Source organism: Rattus norvegicus, chromosome 17 (assembly GCF_036323735.1).
Source record: "Rattus norvegicus strain BN/NHsdMcwi chromosome 17, GRCr8, whole genome shotgun sequence".
NCBI classification, from domain to species: Eukaryota; Metazoa; Chordata; class Mammalia; order Rodentia; family Muridae; genus Rattus; species Rattus norvegicus.
Window position 1 is genome coordinate 74,172,347 of NC_086035.1, and position 15,283 is coordinate 74,187,629.

Consider the following 15,283-nt stretch of genomic DNA (forward strand, 5'->3'; position numbering starts at 1 on the left):
GAAATAATTGCGACTGAAAAACTAGGTAGTTACTCCTATCACTTCCATTGTCAGGAAGCAGAGAGACGGGGGAGAAGGAGGGGAGGGAGGGAGAAGGAAGGGATGGGGGGAGGAGAAGGGGAGGGGAGGGAGGCAGTGACGTTCACCTTGTGCTCTCCATTTTGTGCAGTTCCAGACTCTGGCCCACATTTAGGATGACTTTTCCCTTCCTCTTTAATAAACACTTCCAGAAGCAGATCATAGACAGTGTGTTGCCATGCTATTCTCAATCGGATTAAACTGAGAGTGAAGATGGGCTCTATCCTGCCTCAGTATTATTGCTTCAGTCGATAGGTAATTCTGTGCAATGTGCCCTTCCAAACAGAATGGCGTGGCATCCTTCCAAGTATGATTTCTTGGGGATCAGAAAATAGGTTATAGGTTACAATTTACCATTATAGCAGAATACCACTATACCATTATAGTAATAATAATAATAATAATAATAATAATAATAATAATAATAATAATGATAAATTGTTTTCTGGGTTTCTGCTGTTTTCTTTACACTCTCTGGCTTGTAGGAAAATGTGCCTACACAAAAATACAGAGAAGAAAATAATCCAAAGTAATATGTCTTCAGTTTTTTAACTTAGGTCCAGGCACTCAGTGGTGGAAATTGAGTTATTCTTTTTCCTTTCACACTAGGAATAGCACAGGTTGAGAAATGCAGGGGTAATGAGATTTGAGATGCACAGCTTCCGAGAATAGTCTTCATGTCTGTTTTCTTCCCCAGACCAAGAACACAGTGGCAGACTTCAAAATACTCTGGGGACCTGAGAGCAGGGAGAATTCCTGCACCTTTCTGGAGAGGAGGAAAACGAAAGAGATTCAGACAGATACAACAGCACATATCAGGGGAAGGGGTTCAGATGGAGAGTCTGACTTACCATCACAGAGGATTGGAACAGACAACGCCACGTCACAGAGGGACTGTTCACACAGTCCCTGAGGTGGAAGACTCTTTAACCAAGTGTCACAGGGTACAAGCAAGCCTCCTAGTGAGTAGCAAAGGTGAACGCCTTAGAAAGTATTGCAGAAATCCTTGATTATAATGTATGTATATATGCAAACAAATGTATACATGTATCAAATGCAAAAATACAATGTGAAGGAATACAACTTTCATTCCAAGTTCTTATTGTATAGAAGTATAGTGAGATATGTAGACTTTTTGACTTATTGATTTTATCTTTTTTGTTATTTTTATATGTATTTTAACATACTGCACTTAATTCTTTTTTTTAAAAAAAGAATATTTGTCTGCCTATAATTTTCTGAAGTCTAGTCTTATTTCTACTCCATGATTTGCCTCTTGATCAATATGTTCTGGAAACATTCGCATTCTTTCTCCTGCTCTAATGATTGACAAATATTGAAAGCTACTCTCTTCCCCTTTCTTGTTAACAAAAACTGACCCTTCCTGTCGCATATGAAAGTATACATTAGGGAAGAAAGACCCTTCCTCATATTCCCAGTGGGTTAACATCAATGGACCCAACCTAGTGATTGTCAGTGTGATTTGTAGACCAACAGCATCGATATCTCATTATGTCAGTTCCTGCAAAACTTTAAAGTTCAATTGTAGACCTACCCACCTGGCAACCAAAGCAGATACGAGTCAGCAACCTGTGCTTTAAAGAGCCATTCAGACTACTGTAATACGTGATCAAGGATGAGAATAATCTCTCTAAGTGACTAGAGTAATTCAATTTTCCTTCGAATAATTGGTCCAGGGTGGGTAGATGGTACCCAGTGCTGCAAAAATCTATTTTACCCTAAGAGGACAAACTCTAGGGTAAAGGTGAGCATACTGAAGTGAAGCAGCAGCAAACAGAAGTCATTCTGCTTGACTTAGTTAGTTCCAGAATTTCCCTTTCTGTGATGTTGTCTGGTGAAATGTTTTCCATATTGATTTCTGTACCTGACCCAGGTTTTCTATGAATGACCGTCAAAAGCATGAAAACTGTTCTATATTGTCAGAGGAAAGTCCTCTCCAGTCATCTAGTCTACAGGGTGACTTTTAACCCTCTGTTTTCTCTACAAAGAGCATTTATACTTGAGGTCTCTGTGAAAGAAATCTGTGCATTCCAATGTAAGGATTTGAAGCATCTAATGTGAAGTAGAAGAATCCTAGGCCTTGATTATGTGATCATGGAACTGGGCTGTAACTCAGTGGTAAACTGCTTGCCTACATATCTAAAGCCCACCCACAAAGAGGAACTAAATGATAATATGTTTGCCCTGGTGTGTACAACTTTGAAGGAGGGTGGCATGTTGGAAAATTCCAGAGGTTCTAGGACTAAGGATTTTCAAGGACTATTCTCCATTTAGATTTAAAGCAGAGGTTGATAGTCTTAGAGCAAATAGAATTATTTGCTCGTACGATTTGTTTTGAAAATCAAACTTCCAATTTTTCTAAAAACAAAACAAAACACCCAAAACCAACCAACCAACCAACCAAAATCAACAAAAACCAAAGCAAAACCCAGTGATTATTCTTGTTACCTTGGTAGAAAGAGAACAGGCAGAAGGTGAACTGGAGATTAGGACATACTTCTGTCTTTCCTTTCCAGAGAGAACTATTGTTTCATAAATATTTTCATTTATCGGTGGCTGTCAAATTGGATTTCCCAATATACTGATCCCAGACAGGCGGGAGGGAACACCCACTGATGGGAAGATAAGTACTGCTCCCCATGAAGGATGAGCAGAATGAGTCAGACAAACCTAGTGGCGGACCAGTTAGCTTCCCTCGACCCAGGAAAGAGGAAGAATGAAAATACTGGGAATGAGTGCTCCCAGAGGTGTAGCACAATTAATAAAATAATTAGGCATGAGTTTTGACTGGTATTTTTGGACATAAATGCCTGTCAACTGTCAAAAAGGGAACATGTTTCTCATTAGTTTAACTGGAGAACAACCTAATCTTTTTTTAAGAAGTCATGGTTCCAGCACAGCTAGCAGTGCCTATATTTTCCACTGCAGGGAGCAAGCCGCTGGATCCATCATGTGAATGGTCCCAGGACAGACAGAGCTTCTATCCTAAGGACCAAGCTGACTTTCTATAGCAAGATGTCATCAGCGTCTTTTTGAAGGTATTTATCTTATGAATACATCATCCCTTTTCCTAATTCCAGTCCGATGTTTAGATAAACTGAAAAATTATCTAAGCCACCCACGAGAGATTTAGAATTCTCTGTCTAGTCTAAGGACACATGTGCCTTGAAGTAGCTAGCAGGCAAACTCAACGACATGTTTTTCCATAAACACTTCTATTATCTGCCTTGCAGAAATATCAGGGGATCTGCCTTCATCTTGTTCTGAGTCTACATTCCCTCGGGAAGGAGAGGGATGCCTGCCAAAAACTTTCAGAACCCCAAGGAAGGGTTTACTGGAGCCCTGTGTTCTTTCAATGTACTTAAAGATTTAGCTAAAACATCTTTAAGAGGAACACAGTTGTCTCTCAGGCTCACATATAAACGGTGCATGAGTTCTTAAGGTCAATGCCAAAGTTCAAAGACATATATTGGTTTTAGATGCTTTGTCTGATTTTATAGCTTCGCTTCTATCAGGAGTAAGAAACACTGAAAATATTACATTTGAGGCTGGGCTCTCTGGGCTCAGCAAATTGTTCTAGGAGGGATATATACTTATATTTTTGGTTGTGAGCCTAGCCTTTAACGGCTGAGCCATCTCTCCAGCCCAGGAGGGATATATGCTCATGCATGATTTAAACTTATTTGACCATAGCAATATTTTTCCTACTTACATTTTACTCATACTTTGTACTCCACTCTCTTTTTGTAATACATTACAAACATACTTAACTTATAACCTTGTGTTCTGAAACTGCTTGCCTCAAAGGTTTAAAATCACTGTCAAATCTTCCTCCTTCAACAGTGTCCTTCAAATCACCTACAGCCAGATCTTTTTTTCATGGTCTGCCTAGCAAGCAACTTCTTAATGACATAATACAAAAACTAAGTATCGTAATTGTGATGGATGATGTCTGTCTCATTGAATATACATAATACTTTGCCAAGAAGATGGGGGTGTGTCTCAGAGAATGGGGCTGATGAGTGACAAGCATACAGTCCAATCCCCTACTCTTCCAAGACTGACGCTTCTGCCAGTTTCTATCAGTGATGTGTGAGGAAGCAGAGACGGAGGGTAGAAAAGAAGTTGGTTTATTTACTGTGGTGAAGAAAAAGAAACACAGTCTATTGATTGACATCCCTTAAGTTCAACAGACTAATCAAATTTATCACCTTTAACATGCTGTCTGAAGTGACAAGACACTTTGCCATGTGGGGTTGACTGATTTTCTGCCTTGATAATAAAATGAAAAAAAAATGCTTGTATACAAAGCACAAATGTCAAGGGAGAGTTAGTTACAAGGGGGCCCTTTTGTCCTGAGTAAATTCCATTCCATATGAGTTCATGGTAATTTAAGAATTAGTGACGTTGAGCTAAGTCAACAGGATACAACGTTGAAGGAACCCAAATAATATAGATATCAGAACCCCTGAGTAATATAAGGGCTTAGGCTTCCGTTGCTTAGGAAAAGAAATGACAAGAAGATATTCTGGCATTTTCTAAAGTAATTCAGGAAAGAAAACAATGGCTTGTAATATCTAATCCTTTCTATTTCAGGTCTATTCTATCGATTCATGTCTTCAGGCCTAGATCCTGCATTGATATATGGAGAGATGAAGTTGATCCGAATGTTGTCAGAGCAGGAGTTAATGAAATACTGCTCACACAGCACTTTCCAGAGGGCACTACACGCAGGTTTTCATTGATGCTTACCTAGATTTCATAAATGATTTAGTGCACATAGATATGAGTGCACATGGCCATCTGTGACCCAAACAGTGAAAATCTGGCTGGGAAATTGTGAGGGACATTCTGTGAACTTCAACTGATGAGGGGATGATGCCGTGGTGTAGTCACAGGGAGGGTGTTTATAGTCACTCACGTAACTAGACCGCCCTGTGCTTTGTGGGTTACAGATTGTGGCTAGAGTTGACTGAAAAGCACCTGACACGATTGTGAGTTCTGCAGAGGTATAATGTGAAGTTGACTTCGATGACATGTTTCCAATACTGTTCCTAATGAGATGGCAATGTGGAATGTGATCCAGGAGGCTCACACCTTTCCCTCATAGCAAGGACTCTCCCAAGGACTTCACATGTCCTCATTGACATGGACTGGCCATTTCCTCACAAAACTGTGGCCTAGATACAAGGCGGTATATTAGTACCAGGGCATCCTGCAGCTCAAGTCTTCTTAGATCACAGGTTTCTTTTTTGTTTAAGTTGCAAGAAAATTGCTTATGCCTGTAAAATTGCTCTTTACATATGAGAATAAATGACCCACATAAGTAACATTTTGTGCTTAGATAAGGGAGACTGTAGGCACATTTCTTTGGGTAGGTTTGGCCTGGAAAGTATACTTTATAATAACAAGGACCTGAGACTGAAAATGTGATTTTATGACTCTTTTCAATATATGTCATCAAAATGTAGGAAGGTTATTTGTAGTGTATTTTAGAATGGTAATTATAATAAATAAGCATATTAGCACACTCTCTCATATATTTTTTACTTAACACTGCTTGTGTTCCTGAGCTTTCTATCCTGCAGAAATAGAAGGAAATCTTTAATCGATTTCCACTGGGCTTTCTCTCCAGTCACTTCACCCACCTAGCAAGAGACTCACTTTGATGTTTTGTCCTTTATCAGACCCTAGTTCAAAGAAAGTAAACATTAGGAAATTTTAAATGTAATACTGTTCCTACCCTGCTCCTATCCTGGAAGGCTCGTAGACTTTTAAAAGAAAGGCAGGCTCTGTTGCCCAGAACTTTGTATTGTAAAAGGACCAATTTTACAGTAGTACCATATTGAATAGCAGGCAATAAGTCGAATTGAATTAGAATCTTTATTTGTTGGAAAAGGAACAGTCAGTGACTTGTTTCACCAGATGCGCTGCAATTTACTCTGTGTCTATTGAGATTCAATGTATAGACCCAGACCAATTACTAAGATTATTCCGTCATTTACAGCCTTCTCATTGAGAAGAAGCTAATGGCGACTGTGGAATGAGGACTTGTTCTGCTTAAAACAACTTGAGCCCATCTTTGTGATATATATTAATACCAGGTAATTTTATAAATAGACATCTAACTACATGGGCAAAATATGTCATATGGCCTCAATGATTATGTGTCTACGCTGAGTAGTTCGGAAGTAACATATATATTATTACAGACTCCTTTACTTAATTAGACATGTGCAATGCAAACTGGTAAAAATAATGCAGATCTGAGTATGCAATCTCTTTTCATTTATTGAATTTTTAATGCCAACTATAAAACATAGAAAAGTAGAATGCTTCAAAGAAAACACAAATTATAGAATTTTACGGGTGGAAAATCCTAATATAGTGAAGGAATAAGTTCAAAACCAGCATCATACCATGGAAGGATGAAGTTCAAAGAGAATAACTGATTAGAATTATACCCAAACAACAAATTGGTAACATAAAATTGTCTTCCATTTTGTCTAATGGGCTGGATGTTGACTTGATTGAACTCTTGTGTTTGTATTTTTCTCTAATTTTTCTGGGTCACGTTGGCATCCAGTTGACAGTGTCTCCAATTTAGAGACAGACCCTTAAAGAACTCTCTTCATATGCTTCCCCTGTAAGTTAGGGGATGCTTTGCAACCCAGACCGCCTGGTTCAGGAAGGCAGTAGATCGTCAGTCAGTGCCATGTGGCGGAGAACTTCAATAGAACGTATGGGAACAGACCTACTCCACTCACTTCTGCAGCCACTTTAGATGTAGTCGCAGCCGGGAATAGCTTCAACACTGTCTTAGATCCCACCGAATCAGGAGTGAGCAGTTTGGTTAGAGGAAAACACGCACAATTTTGAAGCCAGAGAAACTGAAGTTAGAGAGATGGCTAAGTGGGTGACTGATGTCCTTAAACGGGGCTGCTGTCACTCAGTGCCTGACCTGGTCAGGTTGAAACTTGAGGCAAAAGGAAAACCATGCACCCCCGTGAATATACACTTATCAAAATACCTACTCACGTTGCCAGTGAAGTAGAAACAGTAACTCAGCTCTAAATTAAAAACATGACTGTGTAGAAAAGTCTGTGTCACCAATCTCTTGGAAGCTTCCGCACTTGTCAGATTTTACCAACTCACTGTAGGGAGACAGAGGCAGATTTGCAATTTGTGGACGGTTAGAGGCCAGTACACTGACGATACAGTCATCTAGGCCTGTAGAGTAAACATCACATCTTTTTTTTTTTTTTTTTTCGGAGCTGGGGACCGAACCCAGGGCCTTGCGCTTGCTAGACAAGCACTCTACCACTGAGCTAAATCCCCAGCCCCTAAACATCACATCTTTAAACAATATGTTGTGCTCACCATGAGCTTCCAGCTATAGCTTTATGGATGGCATTTAAATATTTCCAAAGCCCAGTACATAGCATTTCTGAACCCTCTTAGATAATGCACCTCTGGTCAGTGCTTCATTCCCCTCCTTGAATGCTGGCTTTGTTACCATTCATGCAGAGATGTTTACCTGGATGGGGGAAGATTATATTTTCAAATCTACTAAGGTAGTTATAGTAAAGAACAGGAAGAAAAATGGGTATTAAGAGGAGTGCGGAGGAGGGTGAAAATTTTCCAAAATAAAGCCAGGAAATTTGGAAATTACACCAGAATCCTCCAAAAGACATTGGCAGGGCAGGGTTTATTTCTGTGATTCTAAGGTGTCTTTTATGTGGTTCATTGCTAAAACAAAATCATCCTCAGAAGAGTTAGCATGTGTGACATGTGGAATTAGCCACAGTAAAAGCCTGGCTGTTCCTTGCGACTCTGACCTGGATCTGTCAGTCCCACAGTGAGAGCTGTGCAGAACTCACAATGAGGAGGCAGAACAAGGACATAGAGGGCCAATGTTTGTGGCCCTTGGGTCATAATGACAAAGAAGTAAAGAGCAAGCAGATGATATCATGCTTTATATGACCAGGAAACCATGAATTACTAAGTATTCGTCTTAAGAGGCAAGGTCTGAAGGTGTTTCTTTTTCTTTGGTTAAACAAATGATAGCCAGCATCTCATGGTGCCTATGTAACAGGGTTATAGCATCTCAATGATCAACAAATTACTAACAAGCTTAATATGGATTGGGTTGCAGCTGACTGCTACAGAACTTTTCTCTCAGGCAGGCGACTCTGGGTTGCATCCCCAGCAATTCACATGTAGGCTGTGCATGGTGGCAGAAGCTGTTAACCTTATCATTTTAGGGAGGAGGAGATGGGGTGTCCAGGAGTTCAAGTTTATCCTTGGCTACTTAGGAACTTTAAAGCCAGCGTGGGGTACATGAGTCTCTATGCCTCACCCAAAAGATGAAGCCTAATGTGAACATAAATTAAACACACACATGCGTGCACGTGCACACTCGTGCATCCTTTAGTTTTTAGTATGAGTCTAATTTTCCGATTTGAGTTTTTATTTTTTTGAGTCTCACCTTTGCAGTAGGTCAAATGACTGGCATATTTTAAGGTGTTCTAAGACAAATATTTCTCAGAATAGCTTTTTCCACATTCTTTATTTTGAAAATGGTCAACATGCCAATGCTTTAGTCTCGGTACTGTTCAAAGAATTCAATTCTCGTGCAAGTGTGGTTAGAGAGCCATGATTTATCACTCTGAGCTGGAGTCCAAATGCTCTGAGATTCAAGGTCAGAAATATAGGAGTTAGAGGAAAGAAGGAGTATCCTAAGAAACCGTCAGTGTGACAACGTCTGATGACATTTCAACTATCCTCAGAGAAGCCATGTTCTACGCTCACGTCATCTTTGGCCAGGCTGGAAGACTGGAAGAAAGAAAATACTAGAAAGTAGGTTCACTCTGGGAAGACAATGGGGCACTTTTCAACCCCTCAAGGTGGGATGCCTTATGGCGTGCACCGTAGCGCCTGCGCAGTGACCCTGGACTTCCCTTGTACCCACAGCTATGCTGCGCCTTCTGCGTTCCCCCTCCTCCAGTGGGAGTGCCCACTGCAGCTACTCCACCCTTCTTTCACAATTTTGCATGGGTGTGAGAGTGTGGGGAAAACATTTCTTTCAGCTCATGCATTTTCCATATCAAGACGAGCCCGGTGGAATTGACCAAGAACTCACCAGAGCATTTTCTAGACGCTTGAGCTGGGTGCAGTGGATGGCCAGCATCTCTCTCAGAGAGACTTACGCGCGATTTTTGCGGAGGGAAAAGAGATCGCATAAAAGGAGCAAGCACAAACTCCTACCTCGGGTTCTTAGATTCCATTGCCACTGCGTGGAGGAACGGGGCAGTTCTGGAGCAATAAATCTAGGCAACAGGATGATGCCAAAGGTAGTTACAGACCAGTGCACCATTCTACCTCCTCCATTTCCACCGACACTGGGGAATCCAGGAATCAGAGCTAAGAGCTCTTAAGTGCGCATGTTTGTGTGGCTGAAAACAGTTCTTTGAAAGTTTTTAGCAAGGACATACTACTTCCAAGTCTAAAGGATAAATGCTTTAGGGAAAGGGAGTCCAGAGTGCAGGAGCCCAGATGTGAATTGCTCTATTGGTGGCAATATCGTCTTTTCTCATGTTGACTCTATCTTTTAAAATGAAAGTGAAAATACATTCAGGAAACATGGATCTATAGAAAAAAATAGGAAGGTAGAAGCATTTAATTAAACAACCTGTTGTGTTCTGCCTAGTTAATGTAGCTTTGAACCTACTCAGAATATAAGGGTAAAAGAAAAAAACCTCGTAATTGAGATTTTTTTCTTCCTTTTCCTTTCTTTCTTTCTTCCTTTCTTTCTTTCTTTCTTCCTTTCTCCCTCCCTCCCTCCTTCTCTCTCTCTCTCTCTCTCTCTCTCTCTCTCTCTCTCTCTCTCTCTCTCTCTTTCTTTCTTTCTTAATTGTTTTTTCCAGATGTGGTTTCTCTGGCTGTCCTGGAACTCACTCTGTAGACCAAGCTGTCCTCAAACTCGGAGGTCTGCCTCTGCCTCCCAAGTGCTGAGATTAAGGGCATGTGTCACCTCTGCTTTGCCTGTAGCTGAGCTTTTTATCAATGAGAATGTGGATAGAAGTAGTCCTCGCTGGTGCTCTACATCCAAATATGAGTAGTTTTCAAGGGAAGGTAGAAGAAAAGCCTTGTAAGTTTCACACCGTATTGAAGATTATAATAATGTCTTTTGATTCATGACACTGTATGGTGCCATGTAGATGAAAAAGTTTCTAACATTTAAAGTAAAAATAAAAGGCCACAATAGGCATACATCTAATATTAAGACACTTTAAGTATAGGTTGCATAGCAAAAAATGTGTTCTATTGAGAAGAGGGTTTTAGTGGTCATGGTCGGTGAAGACAGACTGGCAAGTGTGTGATTTTAAACTCACTTGGAACGTGGGCATTTATTTTAGCATTGTGCATAATAAAGTTTAGTTGTTTAAAACTGAGCATAGTGAAGTGTTAAGATATTTCCCCAGGATTAAGCTAATCCTTCTCTCACACAGGGAACAGGAGTTGCCAAGAAATTATTTTTAACATCCACTTGAGAGAGACGGATGAGACTTATAAAAATCTCTTTCAAGAAGTTTCCCAGTACAATAACAGGTTACACCCAACACACACAGAAATGCATTTCAAAAACGCTGCGCCTGCCAAGTTGCAAAGTCTGACTTGTCAGAATTACATCACGTTTTAAAAGCGTGTTCGCAATGGAGGTTGGTTGCCTTACATTACGCACCAGTCCATCAAGCACTGTCGTTTTGTTTGGAAACTCGGTGAGCTTCCTTCCCTTTGAGTTTACAGAAAATCATTTCACTTTCGAAAGGCCACACATCCATGGCTAAGATGTCCGTGTTTAAGAGTGACTGGATACACAGGAACCTGAGTTTTAATCTCCAGCATTCATGTTCCATCGAATGAGTACCTTTAACCCCAGGGCCAGGTAGAGAGATGGGGTGGGTAGCAAGAGGATCATAGGGGCTTCCTAGCTTCCAGCTCCAGGTTCAGTGAGGGATCCTGTCCAAGTGAACAAAGCCAAAGATGATAGCATAGAATGAATGATATCCTCTGGCATCATCATGCAGACGTGCATACACATGCATACATATGCACCTGCATGTGTACACACACACACACACACACACACGCAACATGCATGCCCTGAAACACAGATGCACACGTATAAACACACTCATTCGCAAACAGAAAAATAACCCAAATGGCAGTCTAGCAGCATATGACTGCTTCTTTTTCTCTTCCACATCCACGTACATGATCTTGGGTTAGGCTTCAAAATTGCCCTGAGCCCATTTCTTTGTGTCTTTATAATCTTCCAACCATTACCTTCATAGAAATTACCCTTATCTGTAATTAGCTCCTAGATGTGACTATTCAATTATCGGCTATCATTTCCACAGAGTGAAAGCTTACTGTGTGTGTGGGTGCTGTTCATGTAGCTCAGCGTCCTATTGGCACTGCCTTTCATAATTTTGGCTTTATATGGGCATCCAGAAGAACACAGAGTGAATGGACAAATGACATTTTCTGACACACCATCTTTCCTGGAGGGGCATGCATGACATTAGGATGCTATTGGACCTTTTTAAAGTTCCTTTTCCTGGAAAAGTATTTGTATGCATATATATCTTTGTGTGTCTATAGGCTACACGTGCATCTAAGGAGGGCAGAGGAGGGCATCTACGCCTCCTGGAGCTGGAGTTGCAGGTGGTTGTGAAGCAACCTATGTGAATTCTGGGAGCTGAACATGGGGTCCTTTGCAAGAACATCAAGTCCTCTTTACCACAGAGCCATCTCTTCAGTCCCTGTTGTTTAGTTTCTGATCTGCCCATTTCTTTCTTCCACATCTGCATCCTGTGATTAGAGGTATACACCACCATGCTTAGTTTTATATAGTGCTAGAGGAAGAACTCATGTTTTCGTGTGTGTGAGGCAAGCGTCCCAGTTGACATCAAGATGTCCTTATTGCTTACGGTTTAGGGCTGATGAAGTCATCTTTCTCCAATGTGGCCTTTTCTGAAATCAAAGCATACCATTGGGGGACTTAAATTCCCCATTTGTTTAAGTGGATATTGGCTATTGCCATTCTTTCTACTCGCAGTTGAGTAAGATCGTGCCATTGTGTCTATCTTACCAGTTCATTAGTATGGATAATCCATTCCCCATCTAATTTTGCTGGCCTGGAATTCATTTTATCTTTTCAAGCAGTATTTTCACATGTTTATTAGATTCACTAAATTCAAAATTTGCTCTGCATGTGATATTTCCCAATTACTTAACACATGTAAATAAGTGTTAGTATCGAAAAATGACCAGTGTATCCTTTTGGATGTGGAATGTGTATGTGTGAAATGGGTGAGGGTAGGTAGGTGTATGGGATGGTGCACATGAGGAAGTTAGAGGACAGCCTTTATTACATATTATATCATATATCATATGTCATCATGTATCATAAATTATTACACATTACATATTATGCATTGTATATTATGTATTATATTATATATTATATCATATATTATATATTGTATACTATATATCATATCATACATCATATGCCATACATCATGCATCATACATCATACATCACATGTCATTATATATTTATATATATGTTATATATATATTATATTTATATTACAGAAAGGATTTCTATCTTCCGTAAAAATGAAAACAATATTAAATGTGTGATCATGTCGAGAGTTTAGGTGACACTGTAAGAAATTTTATGAATGGTGCTATTTTGGTTTTCTTACATGAAATCCAGGTGGTTGGTTTGTGTTGTTGTGGTTGTGGTTGTGGTTGTGGTTGTTTTGTATTGAAGTAACTGCCAAATGAGTAGCACTTTTATAAATAACTATATTCATATTTTTAAAAAGTGAAAAGGCCTGGAGAAGTAGCTATGTTGGCAAAATGCTGGCTGTGGAAGCATGAGCCTAAAGTTCTTGAACCATTTTGAAAAAGTTGAGCACAGAGAGACAGAAGAAATCTCACTACTGGGAAAGAAGAGGCAGGTGTGATTTTGGACCTGGGTATCCAGCCAAACCATCCTGTATGGTGATCTCTAAGCCGGTGAGAAACGCTGTCAAAACAGAATAAAGCAAACAAACAAACATCCAATAACACATAGAAGCACATGAAGACTCACATCTGCACTTGTCCTCATGCCTCCATAGTAATATACACACACATGGGTATGTATGCATATGGTACCCAAACACAATCACTCATGCAGGCATGAGTTCTGAGAGCTGTGTATCATGTGTACACACACACACACACAAACACACACACACACACACACACTCTACAAGAAAAAAAGAATGAGGACAGACTTACAAGCTGACAGAGAAGAAGAGAGATTCTTGAACTCCTCTCTCTCTCTCTCTCTCTCTCCCTCTCTCTCTCTCTCTCTCTCTCTCACACACACACACACACACACACACACACACACACACACACACACACCCCAAAATAAGAATGAGGGCAGACTTACAAGCTGACAGAGAAGAAGAGAGATTCTTGAACTCGAACTCTCTCTCTCATACACACACACACACACACACACACACACACACACACACACAAATCATCTGTGCATGGTGTATGTGGAATTCCTGAGTTCTCTGCAATAACAGCAATTATTCTTAACCACTGAGCTATCTCTTAAGTCCCCTTGAGATTCTGTATTTTATTATTATAGCCAGCAGCTTGTTATGCTGACTAACAGATGACTTCCATAACCCAATATCATTTGGGAAAACAGAAGCAAAGACTGTAAATCCATCTAATATCCAACATATATACTGTCCTACTTAGCTTTAACTGTAATTGCGAAACAGCCTAGAAACACTTGAGAATGGAGTCACAACTGAGGAATGATCCAGATAACAATAGCCAGTGAACACATCCTTGAGAGGTTGTCTTGATTATTAATTGATATAGGGGGTGTCTAGCCCACTGTGGGTGGCACCATTCTCTGTTCAGGTGTCCCTGGGATGTATAACAAAGCCATTGAAGCAGAAGCCTGTGAACAAGTCAACAAGCAGCATTCTTCCATGGTTTCTTCTTCAGGTTCTCACTTGAGTTCCTGCTTTCACTTTCATCAGTGATAGTCACTTGGAAGGGTGAGTGGCTCTCTCTTTCTCCCCTAAGTTGTTTTTGGTTGATGCTTTGTGACAGTGAAACAAGGGAACTAGAAGATAGGCCAGAGTCATGAGTAACTCACTGATATCTTTATATGCAACTGTCTTCTCCTCAAATAAGAATGGTACCTGTGGAGTAAAGGTGAGCTTGCAGAATAGTCTTCTGATTCTGACATTAATTTCTGTTCACCAGTGGAACAATCTAGAAACATCCATATTATTGGGCAAAGTTTTAGGGTATATCCATGACAATTTACTAAGTGGTAAACCAACGGTGTACATGACTTTAAGGAGATATTTATCAACTTTTTATTCAATTCGTTGCTGTTGATTTGGGATGATCTTGATATGTAACCAGTATGGCCTTGAGCCCAAAATTCTGCTTTCGTCCTGAGTTCTTGGGTCACAGGTATAAGCCATCATGCCTAGGTCTATCCTATTTTACATGATTAGTCTAATTTCAAAGCTTTCAAAAGACTGTAGATCGTAAGAAGATTATTAGACCAAAATTAGCAAAGATTTTGGTGTCATTACATGCCTTAAAGCAGTAGTCCTCAACTGTTCTGATGCTACAACCCTTTAAAAACTATTTCTCATGCTATGGTGACTGCTGGCCATAAAATTATCATTGCTACTTAATAACTGCGACTTTGCTACTGTTCTGAATCATAATGTAAGTATCTGTGCTTTCTGATGTTCTTAGGTGACCCCTGTGCAAGGGTTGTTTGACCCCCCCCCAAAGAGTCCGAGACCTACAAGTTGAGAACTGCTGTCTAAAGAAAGTTTACAAAACCTTCATTTTCAGTTCATACAACCCACAGCATTGTTTTGTTCCCCATAATCTTTGTTTGTTTTTAAAATGCCTTCTAGCACTACCAAAAAAAAAAATCTCTATTCATTATAAAGATCTTGAGACGCTGGCTAAAGCAGAAAGGATACATCTCCCCCCAGGCTTAGCACGTTTTACCATTGTTTGTTTTTTCAGATTTCATCTAGAACACCCTGTCAACTACAGG

General features: G+C 40.1%; 1 long non-coding RNA gene across 1 annotated transcript in view; it reads left to right on the forward strand.

The window, feature by feature from the left end:
* Positions 1 to 15,283, forward strand: part of LOC102546763 (uncharacterized) — a 94,444-nt gene that overhangs the window by 35,229 nt on the left and 43,932 nt on the right. The window contains exons 10-13 of the long non-coding RNA XR_005495511.2: positions 170 to 333; positions 776 to 1,040; positions 3,028 to 3,137; positions 4,696 to 6,203. This is a non-coding gene — a long non-coding RNA (uncharacterized LOC102546763). The remainder of the gene's footprint in view (positions 1 to 169; positions 334 to 775; positions 1,041 to 3,027; positions 3,138 to 4,695; positions 6,204 to 15,283) is intronic.